This window comes from Pseudorca crassidens, chromosome 11 (assembly GCF_039906515.1).
Source record: "Pseudorca crassidens isolate mPseCra1 chromosome 11, mPseCra1.hap1, whole genome shotgun sequence".
Taxonomy (NCBI): Eukaryota; Metazoa; Chordata; class Mammalia; order Artiodactyla; family Delphinidae; genus Pseudorca; species Pseudorca crassidens.
Window position 1 is genome coordinate 101,251,539 of NC_090306.1, and position 15,131 is coordinate 101,266,669.

The 15,131-nt window shown below is 48.2% G+C and overlaps 1 pseudogene; it reads right to left on the reverse strand.

Annotated features, from left to right (window-relative positions):
• LOC137202957 (uncharacterized) overlaps positions 1-11,190 on the reverse strand; it is a 28,198-nt pseudogene extending 17,008 nt beyond the window's left edge.
• Between the last annotated feature and the right edge of the window lie 3,941 nt (positions 11,191-15,131).

The window sequence follows — 15,131 nt, forward strand, 5'->3', positions numbered from 1 at the left end:
AAAAACACCTGAGATCATATAAAAAGTAAAGGGCAGGGGAAGGCTGGAGTGCCTTCCAAGCCTGCCAAGGCCAGAGATCCCTCACAGAGTCATTCAACAAACATTCGTGGAGCACCAATTATGTGGCAGGCACAGGGCTCGTCAGAGGAATATGGCGGCGAACCAGCTCTCTGTGGAACTTGCAGTCCCTTGAGGGGGCATCAAACGGTCATTACCAATAAGCTGTGGCTGCAAACTGAAGAGTGGGGAGTCTGGCCTAAGCAAAGGACATTCAAGCTGAGACCCCAAGGTGGGGAGAAATCAACTGGCCACATGGAGAGGGTGGGGAAGAGCATTCTCAGGCTGGGAAACAGCTTGTGCAAAGGCCCTGAGGCAGGACCTCAAGATGTATTTGAGGTAATGAAGGATTCTCAGGGTGGCCCAAGCTGAGAGAAGGAGGGGTGCTGGGTGGTCAAGGGCTGGGCCAGAACCCACAGGGCCTTATTGGTCCCGCTGAGATGTTTGGTCTTTACCCCAGGGTAACCAGAGTGCTTGGAGGTTTTATGTGGGGTGATGTCATTAGGCCTGACGGCTCTTGGGTTGGATGTTGGAGCCTCTCTCTGGCCACCAGCCCCCGTCACCTGGCACCCCAGGCCCCGTCAGCATGAAGGCACTTTAGGCATTTCTCCTGCAATATGCAAACCAGACGCCTCAGGCATGGGCTTTGGTTCTGACCCGTTGATGCCTCGCATGTTGGGGGTCATTTGCCGCCACTCGGTGGCCGGGAACCGGCTGCAGTGGCTCAAGTGAGGAGTGCAGCTTGTACAAGGCCTCTCAGGGTGGCCTTGGGGGACGTGACCGGCTGCTCCACGGCCAGATCTGCCTGGCTCCCCAGCCACCAGGCTGCCTTGGTTCCTGGCCCCTTTCCTGGCCGGGTTCCGGTTTCTGATTCTGAGAAGCCCCAGATGTGCTTCCTAGAAAATAGCTCCACTGCCTGCAAACAAGCCCTGGATGGTCACCATCCAGGTGGCTCTGCCACTCACGGTGGGGACAAAGGCCTTGATGTGCCCTGTGGGTGACCCGTGAGTTAAGGGGAGTGGCTGAGCCTCGGAGAAGCAAGGAGCTGGGAGCTGGGAACACGGGGATGGTTGAGGCAGACTGCTCTCAAGGTGCCCACATCTGGGCAGTGGCCGAGCAGACAGATGCCAGGACAACGCACCCAGCATGAAATCAGATCAGGGAGGCATCCTAGAGAAAGAATGGTTCCTTCTCTGGGACGGAGGGGTGAGGCTGAGGAAGGCTTCCCAGAGGAGGCAGCCTTGCAGTTTTGAGGAGTGAAGAGGAGTCCATCGGGTGGCCAGGGTCTGGAAGAGGCAGTGGGCAGTGGTTAGGAGTTTGACCTGGAGCCAGAAGCTGCTGGAGCTTCGGGAAAGAACCGGAATCCAGCACCTGAGACCCTAGCCCAGTACCCTCAGGCCACATGACCTCATATACCCCTCCTCCGACCTCACCTCCCAGCCCTGCCCACTCAAACCCATCCACAGCTCCTCAGAAAGTCTCCATCTGAGGCCAAAAGGAGTTTCCCTCACACTGTGCCAGCCCAGCTGGCTCTCCCGTGAGTTTCCTCTGTCCCGCGGCCCCTGCCCTGTGGGGACCTTCGCTCCCCTGCGCAGAGAAAGCCCGGATGGTCAGAGGTGTGTGGCAACTTGCTGGACCAGCTCTTCACTACGTGATCAGCAGAGAGGAATGGGCAGCCAGGGAGGGGCTGGCAAGGTGGGGGGAAGCTCTGGGTATCAAGGGGTGGTCTCTGTTGTTGGTCTAAATCCTACACTGAAAGAGACGCCAAGGGGGGGAACCAGCAGTGTTCATCTCTTCTATTCCTCCAGCTGCTGTAAACCCTGACTCCCCCAGCCCTCCCGTTGCCACGGAGAGGCCTGCCTCTGACACACACAACCTCTGGCCTGAGAAGGGAGTAGGGATGATGAGAATGTGGCCTGGCCAGGCAAGGATGAGGGCTGGGCACAATTGGGAGCCCAGGGGTTTGCTTTGGGAATAGCCTTGGGACTCATCCAGTGACCCAGTCAGCGTGGGGTCTGGGGATGCCAGCTGCCGGGAGGAACAGAAGGGCTGGGGTCCGGGGAGCACTTCCTAGGAAAACCCAGCCTCGCCACACTGCACACCCAGCTGGACCACAGTGGTCGGTGCCAGACGCCTTTGGACCCAGGAGATGCCAGTCTCATCCCAGGTCATTGTTAGACAAATTCGCATTTCTTTAATTAATTCATTCCCTCAGTGACCTGTGACCATCTCAGTGCCGACAACGCTGGGAACACAGAGCTCCCAGCTGTGAAGGAGGTGGACAAGGACACAAAAGATGCCCACGGCGGGGTCAGGGCTCTAATGGGGGAGGTGCATAGGGAAGAGGTTTGGGCATCCAGAGGGGAGCCTGCAGAAGCCTGGTGCTGGTGAGTGTGTGCCCAGCTTCTCAGAGGCACAAACAATCTGCACTTATTAGCACTCCTCCTCCCCCCGTAATAAATTCCCACAACAGCATCTCTCTCAATTCGTCTTCTTCTGCCATCTCCATTGCCACCAGCTGAGTTGAGGCCAGCATCGCCTCTTGCCTACCTTCCTTCCTGATCTCCTAGCAAAGAGAAAAGTGAGATACAATGCAAGACACGTCTGTTTAAAGGCTTGAGAGAGCTACAGAGGCTGCCAGGACTGAAGGGGCCAAATCCCGGAGAGAAGGGAAACTCGTTAAGGCAAAGATGATCGTCTACCCTGATTCTCCCCAGAGACAGCTGACAAGTTGTAGCAGCTGTTCTTAGGGGCCAAGGAGCTAAGCCAAAACAAAGCAAAACAAAACAAAACTAGGCAGACAGTGGCAGCTAATCCGAGCTCTTAGAAATCTCAAGGGGGCTGCGGAGATGAAACTTGGAGTTGAGGGCTGTCAGGGTACCCAGGACCTGAGTATCTAAATTCCAGGAGATGAGAAGCACAGAGAAGTGAGCCCAGTACTCACTCTCCCCACCTCCCCTTCCAGAAACTTGCCGACTCCTAAGCAGAATGAGGCTGGCAGAAAGTGGCTGCTAAGAGACTGAAAATCTAAGCAGAACTTTCAGCAGATTCATGATCGTGAGAAGAAAAAAAATATTGGAGTTCAGGGACCACCAAGGAGGAGTGTCAACACAATTGGACCCATGAAGGTGGCTGTGTCCTAGGAATAAGGGTAAGTCAGAGATAAACACAGCCCGAGAAAGTCTAAGCCCCAGCAGAGAATCAGCTCAGGCCTTGAGTGGATTAATATTCTCTCTCCATACTCTAAATGCCTCCAGAAGCTAACGTCGAGCCTCTTGAGAGGATTATAACATTATATAGAGGCTCTGCGAGTTTGTACAAAATGTTCAATATTCATTTAAAAGTTCCCAGGCCTACCAATAACTGGAACAAGAGAAAAAACAGACAAAATAATGACCCACTGATGATGCAAATCCTGAAGTTATCAGACAAAGAGATGAATATTATTGTGATTAATACATTCAAGAAAATTGGTGACAAGCCGGAGAATTTCAGCCAAAAGCCAGGATTAAAAATAAATAAATAAAAAAAGCAAAAGGAAACTCTAGGTCTGAAAAACATAATAACTGAAAATAAGAACTCAGTTGATGGGGTTGAGAGCAAAGTGGACTAGGCGGAATAGAGAATTAATTAACTGGAAAATGAGTGAGTACGAAAAATCTATATTACAGCACAGAGTGACGGAAGAAGGACCAATACAGAAAAGATGATAAGAGACACAGAAATCAGTTAAAAGATCTGACATACATATAATTGGAATCTCAGAAGGAGGAAGGGGAAATGAATTAGACAGAAACAATGCATGACAAAATAATTTCCAAGAATTTTCCAAATCTGATGAATGACCTTAAGCCAAGATTCAAGAAGCTTAATGAGCCACCAAGTCACCCCTAACACACTGTCACAAAACCAAAGACAAGGAGAAAGGCTTACAAGCGGCCAGGAAAAAAAGACACGTGACCTTCAAAGGAACAACAATAAGACCGACAGGTGACCCTTCAACTAAATGATGCAACCCAGGAGACGATGGAAAAGCATCTTTCATTAAAGTGCTAAAAGAATATAAATGCCAACCGAGAATTATATACCTTATGAAAATATTCAATTCCTTTCAAAAACAAAAGTGAAATAAAGATCCTTTCAGAAAAATACAACTTGAAGAATTTATTCTCAGTAGACTTTCGAGAAAAGAAATACCATAAAAGAAGTTCTTCAGGCAGACACATAACAATATAGGCAGAATGAAAAGCTGAAGAAGAGGAAAATGTGTGACTATGTGGGTACAGCGGAACAATAAGAAAAATATACAGAAGGAGCAAATAAAGTTAAAATGCTCTGAGGCCCTTGCATTTTTGCATTTTCTAGGAAGCGGTAAAAATAGTTACTTAAATTAGACTATAACAAGTCCTTTGCATGGTATAATCTCTAGAGTAACCACCGAAAGAACAATTAAAGAAAGGATAACTAGCAAGCTAATGGAAAGGAGGAAATTGAATAATAAAAAATTTTTGATTTTTCTAAAATTAAGAAAGTGAGTGAAGAAATATAAAAGAGGTGGGATAAGTAGAAAATAAATACTTTTCTTACAAGACAAATATCATCTCACTTAAACTGGTTTAATTTTAACCCAACCATATGCTGCTTGGAAGAGACATCTTAAATAAAAGGACTTATGTGATAGGCTGAAAGTAAAGGAACAGGAAAAGATCATGAAAACTCTAACCAAGTGAGTGGGTTTCACTATAATAACATCAGGCAAAGTAGACTTTAGGGCAAAAATCATAAATAGAGGTAAAGAGGGACAATTAACCAAGAAGATAAACTATTGTAAATTTGTATGCACTTTATAACATAATCTCAGAATAAATAAAGCAAAAACTGGACAGGACCAAAAGAGGAAATAGACAAAGCAGCGGTCGTGTGTGGGGGGTGCCCAGTGCATTTCTCTCAGTAATTAACAGAATGAGTAGACAAAAACTTAGGATATACAAAATTTAGACAATATGATGAATAAACCTGATCTACTGACATATAAGGAACATTGTAAAAATAAACAGCAGAATTCACATTCTTTTTTTTTTTTTTTTTTTTTGCGGTACGCGGGCCTCTCACTGTTGTGGCCTCTCCCGTTGCAGAGTACAGGCTCCGGACGCGCAGGCTCAGCGGCCATGGCTCACGGGCCCAGCCGCTCTGCGGCATGTGGGATCTTCCCGGATCGGGGCATGAACCTGTGTCCCCTGCATTGGCAGGCGGACTCTCAACCACTGCGCCACCAGGGAAGCCCCAGAATTCACATTCTTATCGAGCGCACCTGGTACATATACAAGACTAGATTACATGCAGGTCATAAAGCAAGTCTCAACAAATGTCGTTTAATTAAAATCAGATGTTCTTTGACTACAGTGGAATTTTACTGAAATCCAAACCAAAAAGGCAACTAGACTATGCCCACCGTTTGTAAACTAGTTAAATATACTTCTAAATTCAGTGAGTTGGACAAGAAATCACAATGAAAATGAGAAGGTAGTTTGAAATGGACAATAATAAAAGTGAATCATCAAAATAAGGGATGAACCTCCAGCAGAACTCAGAGAAAAACTGATAGTCTCAAAACTTATATTTTAGGGGGAAAAGGGCTGAAAAGAAATTGTCTAAATAAACATCTCAAGAAGCAGTAAAACAACAAAAACAAAGTAAACTCAAAGAAATAAGAGGGAAAAATAAGAGAGAGAGAGATCTTAAATAGTAAAATAGAAAATGAACATGGAATAGTGAAAATCCACCAAGTATTAAGTTTGTTTCTCAAATGTATAATAAAATTTATAAATCCCTAACATGACAGATCATCAACATGGAAAGCAGTATCAAGAATTAAAAGCTGACATCTCTACAGACCTTTCCAGCATTAAAAAAGGATATTGTGAACACCTCTTTTTGGCAGTAAATTTAAAATTTCAGTTGAGATGGACAAACTCCTAGAAAAACAAAACTAACCAAGAAGAGATAAAAAGTTTGAATAGTCTGATAGCTATTAAAGAATTTGATCTATAATTTAAAACTTTCTCACAAGGAACTCTCCAGGCCCACATGGCTTCAGTGATGAATGCTTCCAAACATTTAAGGAAGAAATAACATGAGTCACGTACAAATCACACACAGAATAAAAAAGTGGGAATCTTTTCCTACTTGCTTTAGAGGCAAAGCAGAGCCTTCATACTTAAAACTGAGAAGAACTTTAAAAGAAAGGGGGAAGAATGTATTTTCCAAAGGCAGACACACCAATATGTTTGCCCTGTCTTCTTACAAGGGGGTTGACCCTCTTCTCACTCTCTCTGAACCTGGGAGGAGTCTAGTAACCTCCCTGACCAATGGAGAGCTGCAGACGTGATGTTATGTGAGGTCCCAGGCTAGGTCTACAAAGGAAAAAGAATAGAGCATATGCCTCACTGCCTCTCTCTCCCTCTTTCTTCCTCTCTCCCTCTTGGGACATTTGCTCTTGGCCTCAGGCCACCATATTGTGAGGGAGCACAAGCAAGGTCCCCTGTCAACAGTCAGCCTGTAAGTGACTGAGATTTTATGTGAATCCTGTCCCCAGCCTCCAAGTCTTCCAGCTGAGGGCCCAGACATTGTAGAGCAGAGACAAACTGTCCCTGCTATGCCCCATCTGAATTCCTGACCCGCAGAATCCATTAGAGATAAGATTAGTGTTTTAACCAATATTCTTTAGTGCAAGTTTTTATTCAACAATATGTAACTAACACAAAAGGAAAACATTAAAAGCCAAAAATTAAAAATGCAAAAATATTAAACAAAATATTAGCCAAATAGTGTCTGGCTATATAGACAAAGAACAATACATGACGATCAAGTTGGGTTTACTGTGGGATGCAAAACTGATTTGACTTTTGACAGTCAATCTGTGAAATTCACCACTTTAGAAGAATATAATACACACATAATCATATGTTTATCTCAGTAGGCGTAGAGATAGCATTTGATACAATTCAGCAACTATTCATGATTTTTTTTTTTTTTGCGGTACGCGGCCCTCTCACTGTTGTGACCTCTCCCGTTGCGGAGCACAGGCTCCGGACGCGCAGGCTCAGCGGCCATGGCTCACGGGCCCAGCCGCTCCGCGGCATGTGGGATCCTCCCCTTCCGGATCTGGGCACGAACCCGCGTCCCCTGCACCGGCAGGCGGACTCTCAACCACTGCACCACCAGGGAAGCCCTATTCATGATTTTTTTAAATGTTTAGCGATCTAGGAATAGAAGGAAACTTCTTTAATCTGTTAGAAGGCATCTATAGTGCCTTCAGCAAACATCATTCTTAATGATGAGAGATTAAAAACATACCCCCCTGAGGTCAGGAACAGGTCAGGGGTACTCACCGTCACAACATCTGTTCAATGTTAAGCCAGTACAGTAAAACAAGAAAAAGTATAAGGACTTGGAAAAAAACCTGTCAGCATATATATATATATTTCTTTTCTTTTCTACTTTTTTGTTTATTTTGTTATCTGCAAATTTGTACAAACATATAAACGGTTCTACTCTCCAGACACGTGATTTCTGAGGCTACCACTGGGACCTGAGACTGTATTTGAACTGCAATGTTTTCTTAAAACTAGAGTCTACTTTTTTACCCAGGTCTGCTTGTAAATTTGTGGCATCCCAGATATTTGAGGCAGCCTCCATAATTTTCATTTTGTATTTCTAACTGGACCAGTACTAACTTTGGACGTGCTTAACTGGCTTGTGCACCTAGGGACGCTACCTGGTATGTTTCTGACTCAGAAGCACCGTCATTAGTACTCGCACCCTCAGTGGTTCTGGCCTATTCCAACAGGACAGTCCCGGGGACTTTGCCTTTCACGTTTGGGAGCATCTGATACGTTTTCACGTACATACTCTGAAGCGCTCGCAGCTGCTCCCACCATCCTGTGGACTCCGCGCACCCACGGTGCTGTCTTCTGGTGCCTGCGTGCTCGCTGGCTGTCTCAGTTACTCCCGGGGGGCTCAAAACGTGTGCCCATCAGAAAGGGAGACGTGTGTCTAAAACTGGAGCTTTGGGGCAATTTAACCTTTTTGAATTGCGCTTCAGCAGAAGTTTTTCCTCCTAATCCTGCACCTGTTCTGGTCCAGGCAAAGGCTGGTTCTGCAGCTCTGCCTCGAAGGAGTGCGTCCACAGTCACTCCACCCCCTCTCCCTTCTGCCCTGAAGGTCACTCGGCACACCGTGGAAATCCAAGTTTAAAATGGGACTTCAGTCGTTTGTAGAATACTTTGTGTTCATGCGTGCAGATGGCTACCAAACGGAATAAACTTGGTTACAAACTGGGGCAACTCATCTGAAAACCAACAAACCAAGCTGTAAGTTGTACATTCGAATTTATTTTAAAAGTCTTAGCACAAGTTGGAGAATTTCTTTAGCCTTTAGCAACCTAAACTATAATTCCCATCATTCTGTTTCAATATTTTCCAATTACCTGTAACAGACCAACCAGGCGAAACTGGCTTTGCGTCCTATTTTATCCATCAATATTTTCAACTCATGTGGAGTGCCCCAAGTCAGCACAGTGAAAGGAACAGGTGCACTTTATGAAACGCCCCCCTCGCCTTCTTCAGGAGGCTCTGACTGCCGCGGTACCGAGCCCACATCACCTTCGCTTTGTCTTCCAGGGGACCTGCGCCCTGCTGGCTTGGTCTTCCTACAGGCTTCACAAGAACACCAGTGTTCCTGATGGATTCTCCACAGGCGGCCAGCTCTACTGCGAGTCCCATCCCCCGCGCACCACCCCCCACCCCGCCTCCCGCCCCGTGACTTCTACTCCTGAAGATTCCTTAAATTCCCACCTCTCTAACCACGTTCATTGTCGGCCACTCCCAAACAGGTCGGATTTTAGCAGCCTGAGTTCCTCGGAGGAATACCTTCCGCACACGGGCTAGTACCTGCGGCAGCCGGCCGGCCTGCGTGCCCTCACTTCTGTTACCAGGTGCCGCCACTGCCCCCCCCCCCCCCCCGCACCATCACACAGCAGGCCTCAGAGCGCCAACCACAGCTAAAATCACTGTTACAACCTACTACTTCCCAGAGTGACTTTTCAAAAGATGTTTCTTCCTCCTGAGTCTTTGTGAAATAGCGTTTTTCCTTCAAATTCTTCTTTGTGTTGAAATTCTCACGTGAATACGGGGTAGCTCCCTGGGGCACAGTGACACCCAGTGAAAGGTGTCTTCTCCATTTTGAAAACAAACATAGGTGACCTCTGGTCATTCTTTCTCTGTACAAACACTGGCTTTCTGCAGTACAGGCAGACCTCGTTTTATTGTGCTTTGCAGACGCTGTGTTTTTTTTACAAGTTGAAGGTTTTGGGCAACCCTGGATCAAGCAAGTCTATCGGCAGCATTTTTCCAACAGTATTTGCTCATTTCATGTCTCTGTGTCACATTTTGGTAATTCTCAAAATATTTCAAACTTTTTCATTATTACTGTATTTGCTGTGGTATCTGTAATCAGTGATCTTTGATGTTAGCACTACAACTTGACCACTGAAGACTCAGATGATGGTTAGCATTTTTTAGCAATAAAGTATTTTTCAACTAAGGTATGAACACTGTTTTTGTAGATATAGTGTTACTGCACACTTAAGAGACTATACTATAGTGGAAACATAGCTTATCTATGCACTGGGAAACCAAAAGGTTTGTTGACTCGCTTCATTGTAACATGCACTCTACTGCGGTGCCTGGAACCGAACCAGCGGTGTCTCTGAGGTCATCAGTACGTCAGTTACTGTAGGGGATTACTGCGTGAAATGTGCAAATGACATCATCTACATAGCCTTGTGGGATTATCTCCTCTGGTTCACGCTGTTATTAAAAGCACATTGCATTATAGAGCTATTCAGATATTTTAAATATAAAGATGTGTTATTTCTTTAATCTAGACGTATGGAATACATCAGGTAAAAGATGCATTACTCGGAAAGTTCTGCTTTGACAAACTGACAAAGTCTAAATTAACAAATACTGTATCCCAGCGAGCAGCAAATCAATGAAACATCCCAAGAAAAGGAGAAAGACAAAATGGAAACAGTTCTCCAAAGAGACACAACTCGGACCCGTTCCACGGCAGGGTGTATGCCACCAGCACGCCCCACCCCACTTACATGAAATTCTTACATCCAGCTCCTGAGAGGTCTTAACTTAAATACAACTGACTTTTAAAACTCCCCTTCTTTTTTTTTTTTTTTTTTGCGGTACGCGGGCCTCTCACTGTTGTGGCCTCTCCCGTTGCGGAGCAACAGGCTCCGGACGCGCAGGCTCAGCGGCCATGGCTCACGGGCCCAGCCGCTCCGCGGCATGTGGGATCTTCCCAGACCGGGGCACGAACCCGTGTCCCCTGCATCGGCAGGCGGACTCTCAACCGCTGCGCCACCAGGGAAGCCCAATACGACTCACTTTTAAATGAGAAGTTTCTCTTCTGGTTTTAGTACAGATGCAGCTTCCCGGCCCCCTGAGTCCCATCAGACCGAGGTCACGTCCTCCCGGGCGGCGCTGCTCCAGGACCGAGTAACAGTGCGGGTCCCCTTCTCCTGTCCCAGCACCTCTGAGAAGTGCCTGATGACGATGACGTACTTACAGACACAAGAACAGTCTTTACTGTTATTGTAAAAAGCCATAGATGCATATAAATTAAAAGGAAAAAGAAGTTTCCACTGACCTGGTGCAACTACATTCGCTCTCATTTTCTTTCTTGCTACTTCTTTAGCAAGAGCGCGTGAGAACGCGGCTAGCCCGCCTTTACTGGCGCTGTACACGGACTGGCCAGACTGCCCTTTACACCCGCAGTACTTCCCACATTCACAATGGACCCTGTCTGCTGTTTAATCATTGTTTTCACGGCAGCTCTACAGGTCAGCACGGAGCCCAAGAGGTTAGTATGAAGCTGAGATAGCATATCTTCGGCGTTTGTCCTTACTGAGAGGTTATCCCTGTTAATTCCAGCTGCATTTACCAAGAAATTAACTCGACCTAAATTTTTCTCTATCTCTTCAAAAGTATTTTGAACATCATGTTCTTTGGCAACGTCACAGCTCAATGCCAAGTGATCTCCCGCGTCCCACGATCTCATCACTTCGGTGAAGCCATCGGTGACATTCCTGTAAAGGTGCCCCCCGCCCCCCCGACGGTGAAGTTGGTGCCCCTGCTCCCGGCCCGCCTCTAACTCAACAACAGCTGCGAGCTCGGACCTGCACAGCATCCTGTCTCCCTACCATCCAGAAACTGAAATTCGCGGAGCAATTGAGAATCCATTCCTAATAAACGGGGTGGAGGGGGGATGCAATAACAAGGAATCTGGCAGAAAAAATCTCATTGTCCCTTGTGAAGGTCACCAAAGCAACGTAGTGACATCAGTGCTTTGGAAGCAGGAAAGCAGACCGGGTACAACCAGGACTGGCGGGGCTGCGAGCCTCCTGGGCCGGCATTCCCTGTCAGCATATATTAATGACATAGTTTGTTATGATAGAGAATCCAAAAGAATGAATGTACAGATAATCTATTAGAGCTAATAAATTCAGCAAGGTTGCTGTATACAAAGTCGATACGCCCAAATCAATTGTATTTCTCTATAGCATTCACAAATAATTAGAAAATGGCAGTTTAAGAAATCATTTACAATAACATCAAAAGCACAGAGCACCCAGGAACACATCTAATGAAAGACACGTAAGACATCTGCATGGAAAAATCAGAGCATTCTTGAGAGAAATCAAATAAGATCCTTAAAAAGGTAGAGAGATAAGCCATATTCATGGATAAGGAGACTCAATATTGTAATGATTTGAAATCAACCCAAATTGATCTGTGCACTGAATGCTATCCCAGTCCCAATCCCAGCAGGCCCGTAGGTATGTTTGTGGGGGGCGGGCACTGATAAGCTGATCCTAAAATGTATACGCCAGCAAAAAGGATCTATGACGTTCAAAACAGTCTCAAGAAAGGAGAACAAAATTGGAATTCACAGAACTGGATTCCAGACCCACTATCAAGCCAAACACAAATGTACATTTGAGCACGGTGTGCAAAGGCAAGCAGGCATACGAGGGCATGAAAGGGGGCTGCCTCGTGGGGGTGGGGTGTCAGTGTGAGCCCTTGAAGAAAATGGGCTCAGAAAGTGGCAGGTGTGAGGGCAGGTCAGGGTAGGATGAAAAGAGCACCTGCTGTTTGCCAGGTGCTGAACTCTGCAACCGCTCTCTCTGAATTCCCAATGCAGCTCTGCAAAGCACGTGTTGCTAACCCATTTTACAGAAAAGTAAACTGAGGCCCAGAGAAATGAAGCCTCTTGCCCCAAATCACATAGGGCCGTGATGCGAACATAGATCCGACGCTACGACCTGTGCTTCCAGTAACAGAAAGTGGCCTGGGCCGGAGAAGAGGCCTCAGGAGTGAGCAGGTGGGCCACAGAGGTTCTGTGTCCTGGCAAGGCAGGGCTCCCCGGCATGTCGTGCCTGGCATCTCCAGGGCGGGCCTGTCTCTGTCTTCCTCTTCCTGGCAGGCCTGAGGCTTCTGCAGGCCAGATGTTCTCTGCTTACAAATAACACTGTTTCTGGGGTGGCCTGGGAGGGGAGGGAGACAGGGGGCTAATGGCACAGCAGTGTGTTAAGAGCTGGTGAGTGAATCGACTCTGTACTCTTTAAGCTAAAACTTGGCCAGCGCTCAAAGATGCAAAATAAAAATGATTCTCAGCATACTGGGTGCATTCTTTACTCATCCAGCCAATTCCAGAAGAAAGTGGACCCAAATGTTGGCTCCAATTTTCTCTCCTTCTGTGCCCCGGGGTCACACGGGGCCCTGGGAGGAATACAGCCAGAGAGCCTGGGGAGTAAAAGGATGGCTATTGGTCTGGGAACGAGGGAGCTCTTAACCCCAGAACCCCCACGGCACCGGGGATTAGGGTCAGCAGCATGACGGCTGAACGGACCCCATTCTTGTTCTGCAGGCCTCACTTTTCTCTTCTGTGAAATGGGAACATCACCCACCTCACCAGACTATTGATCAAGAAGGTAAAAGACTGCTCCCGGGGCCTGGCGCACAGCAAGTGTGCAGGAAATAGCGACCCCGCCCTCTCAGGCCGACGGGGCTGACAGGGCTGTGCACTGGAAGCTGCTTGCCCAAGTCACCTGCCTGGGGCTGGTGGCAGGGCCCAGCGTGGGACCCTGAGCCCTCCTGTCCCCTAGGACCCATTTGCTGCTGGACTCCGGGGAACAGAGCAAGGGACCTCTGAACTCTGTAAATACTCGGGGATCAAAGGGGTCCCAGCATTGCACAGGCCCTGAGTAGAGCCTCTTTCTAGTAAACATCTGGCCTGGTGACAGGCACGGGGTTGGGGGTGTTCGGCTCTGCAGAGAAAGGAGCTGGCATCAGGAGCGCCAGTTATCTGTGTGTCCCAGACCCCGGGAGGGGGGCACTGCTCCCTAGTCAGAGGCCCCCCTCAGGGACCAAAAGGCCCTGTGGCTTCCTGATCCCAAGAGAATGAGAGCAATTCTCCCTAGTGCCCCTCATCTAGGGAGCTGTGTGGTCTCGGGCAAATATCTTAACCTCTCTGAGTCTCAGTGTCCTCAATAGTAAAATGGCATCAATATGGTGTGTTCTGCATAGAATAGTGAGAGGATTCCAGGAGTTTCTGTCTGTGAACTGCTGAAAACAAGGCCTGGCACCTGCAAATGTGTTAGCTGCTGTTATTATTATCATGGCTGTGGTGGTTGTTGTTAATCATTGTGACTTCCTGGCAAGGAGTGTGGGGAGGAGAGCAAGGGCTCAGAGGAGACAGGGCTCTAGGACAGAGGAATCCAGTTGCCAGGTGGCACCCTCGTGTTACTCCCTCTGAAACCCCTTGGACTGGTAAGCGGGGGCCCAGGATGACCCTTGTGGGGGAAAAGCACAGGGACGGCTGGTGCAAGAGACATGTGGCCCTTATCCATCCATTCACTCCCCCCAGGGCCTCCTGGGCCAGGCAGGGAGTGATGCTGCTGAGAGAGGAGGGCAGAGACAAAGACAGGGAGAGGCCACGAGCTGTGACATCTTGCACCCACGTGGTACGTGGTCAGAGCAGCTGGATCACAAGGAGGACTGTGAAGAATGGTGGTGAGCACCCCATCACCAGAGGTGTGCGAGCCTCGGTGCTGGAGGCAGGGGTGGGGCTCCTGGGTCAGGGGTCCCCCCTCCCACCTCCTGAGAAGTGAGGGGTGGCTGGTACAAAGGATGAGCCCACAGGCATCCTGAGAATGTGATGATGGTAGCAGCAAACATCCTGCAGGGCTGCCGTGAGGACTGCATTTGTTCCTGTTTGCAGAGCCTGGGCAGAGTGCTGGCACGGAGGGACACTGGCTAGGATTACTGTCACACGCTTGAGGGCCTGGATGGACAGCTCGGACCTCACACCACTGGAAACTTCCTGTCCTCCATCAAGAGAGGCAGCCAGGAGGCTGGAGGTGGGGAGTGAATGCTCTCTCAGCGGCATTAGTCTCAATCATCATTCCGGGATCTCAATCATCATTCCTGCATCACAGAGCGGCTTTGTGGAGTGGAGAAAAAATCCATTAAGGTTTTTCAAGCAAAGCTCAAGACATAATCACCTCATTGTCAGGGACCTTAGTGGTGGCAGCCCTGCTCCCTCCCCCATCGGCCACCGGACTAGCTCAGGTGGGACTGTGCCTCCCAGGGCGGGGGGCAGGTGACAGGTGAGCCCTGGCCACACCCCAAACAGCTCCGATGACCTCCAGGGATGTCCTTTCCGGGGCTTTCAGCGACAGATTGATCTGGTCCCTCCTGGTACGCCCATCCCCCTGCATATTAACCTTGAAAAGTCCGACTCTGACATTCTTCTGCCTAAAGTCTCCAGTGACTCCCGTTGCCTTCCTGATAGCGTCCAGACCTTCCTCTATGTGCATCAGACGCCCACCGGCCGGCGTCTGCCCGACTCCCAGGCTGAGTGCCTGGCTCTCATTGGGCAGCCTTGGGCTGGAGTCCGGCTCTGCCTGTTCCCAGCAGGTCACCTAACTTCCCTGAACT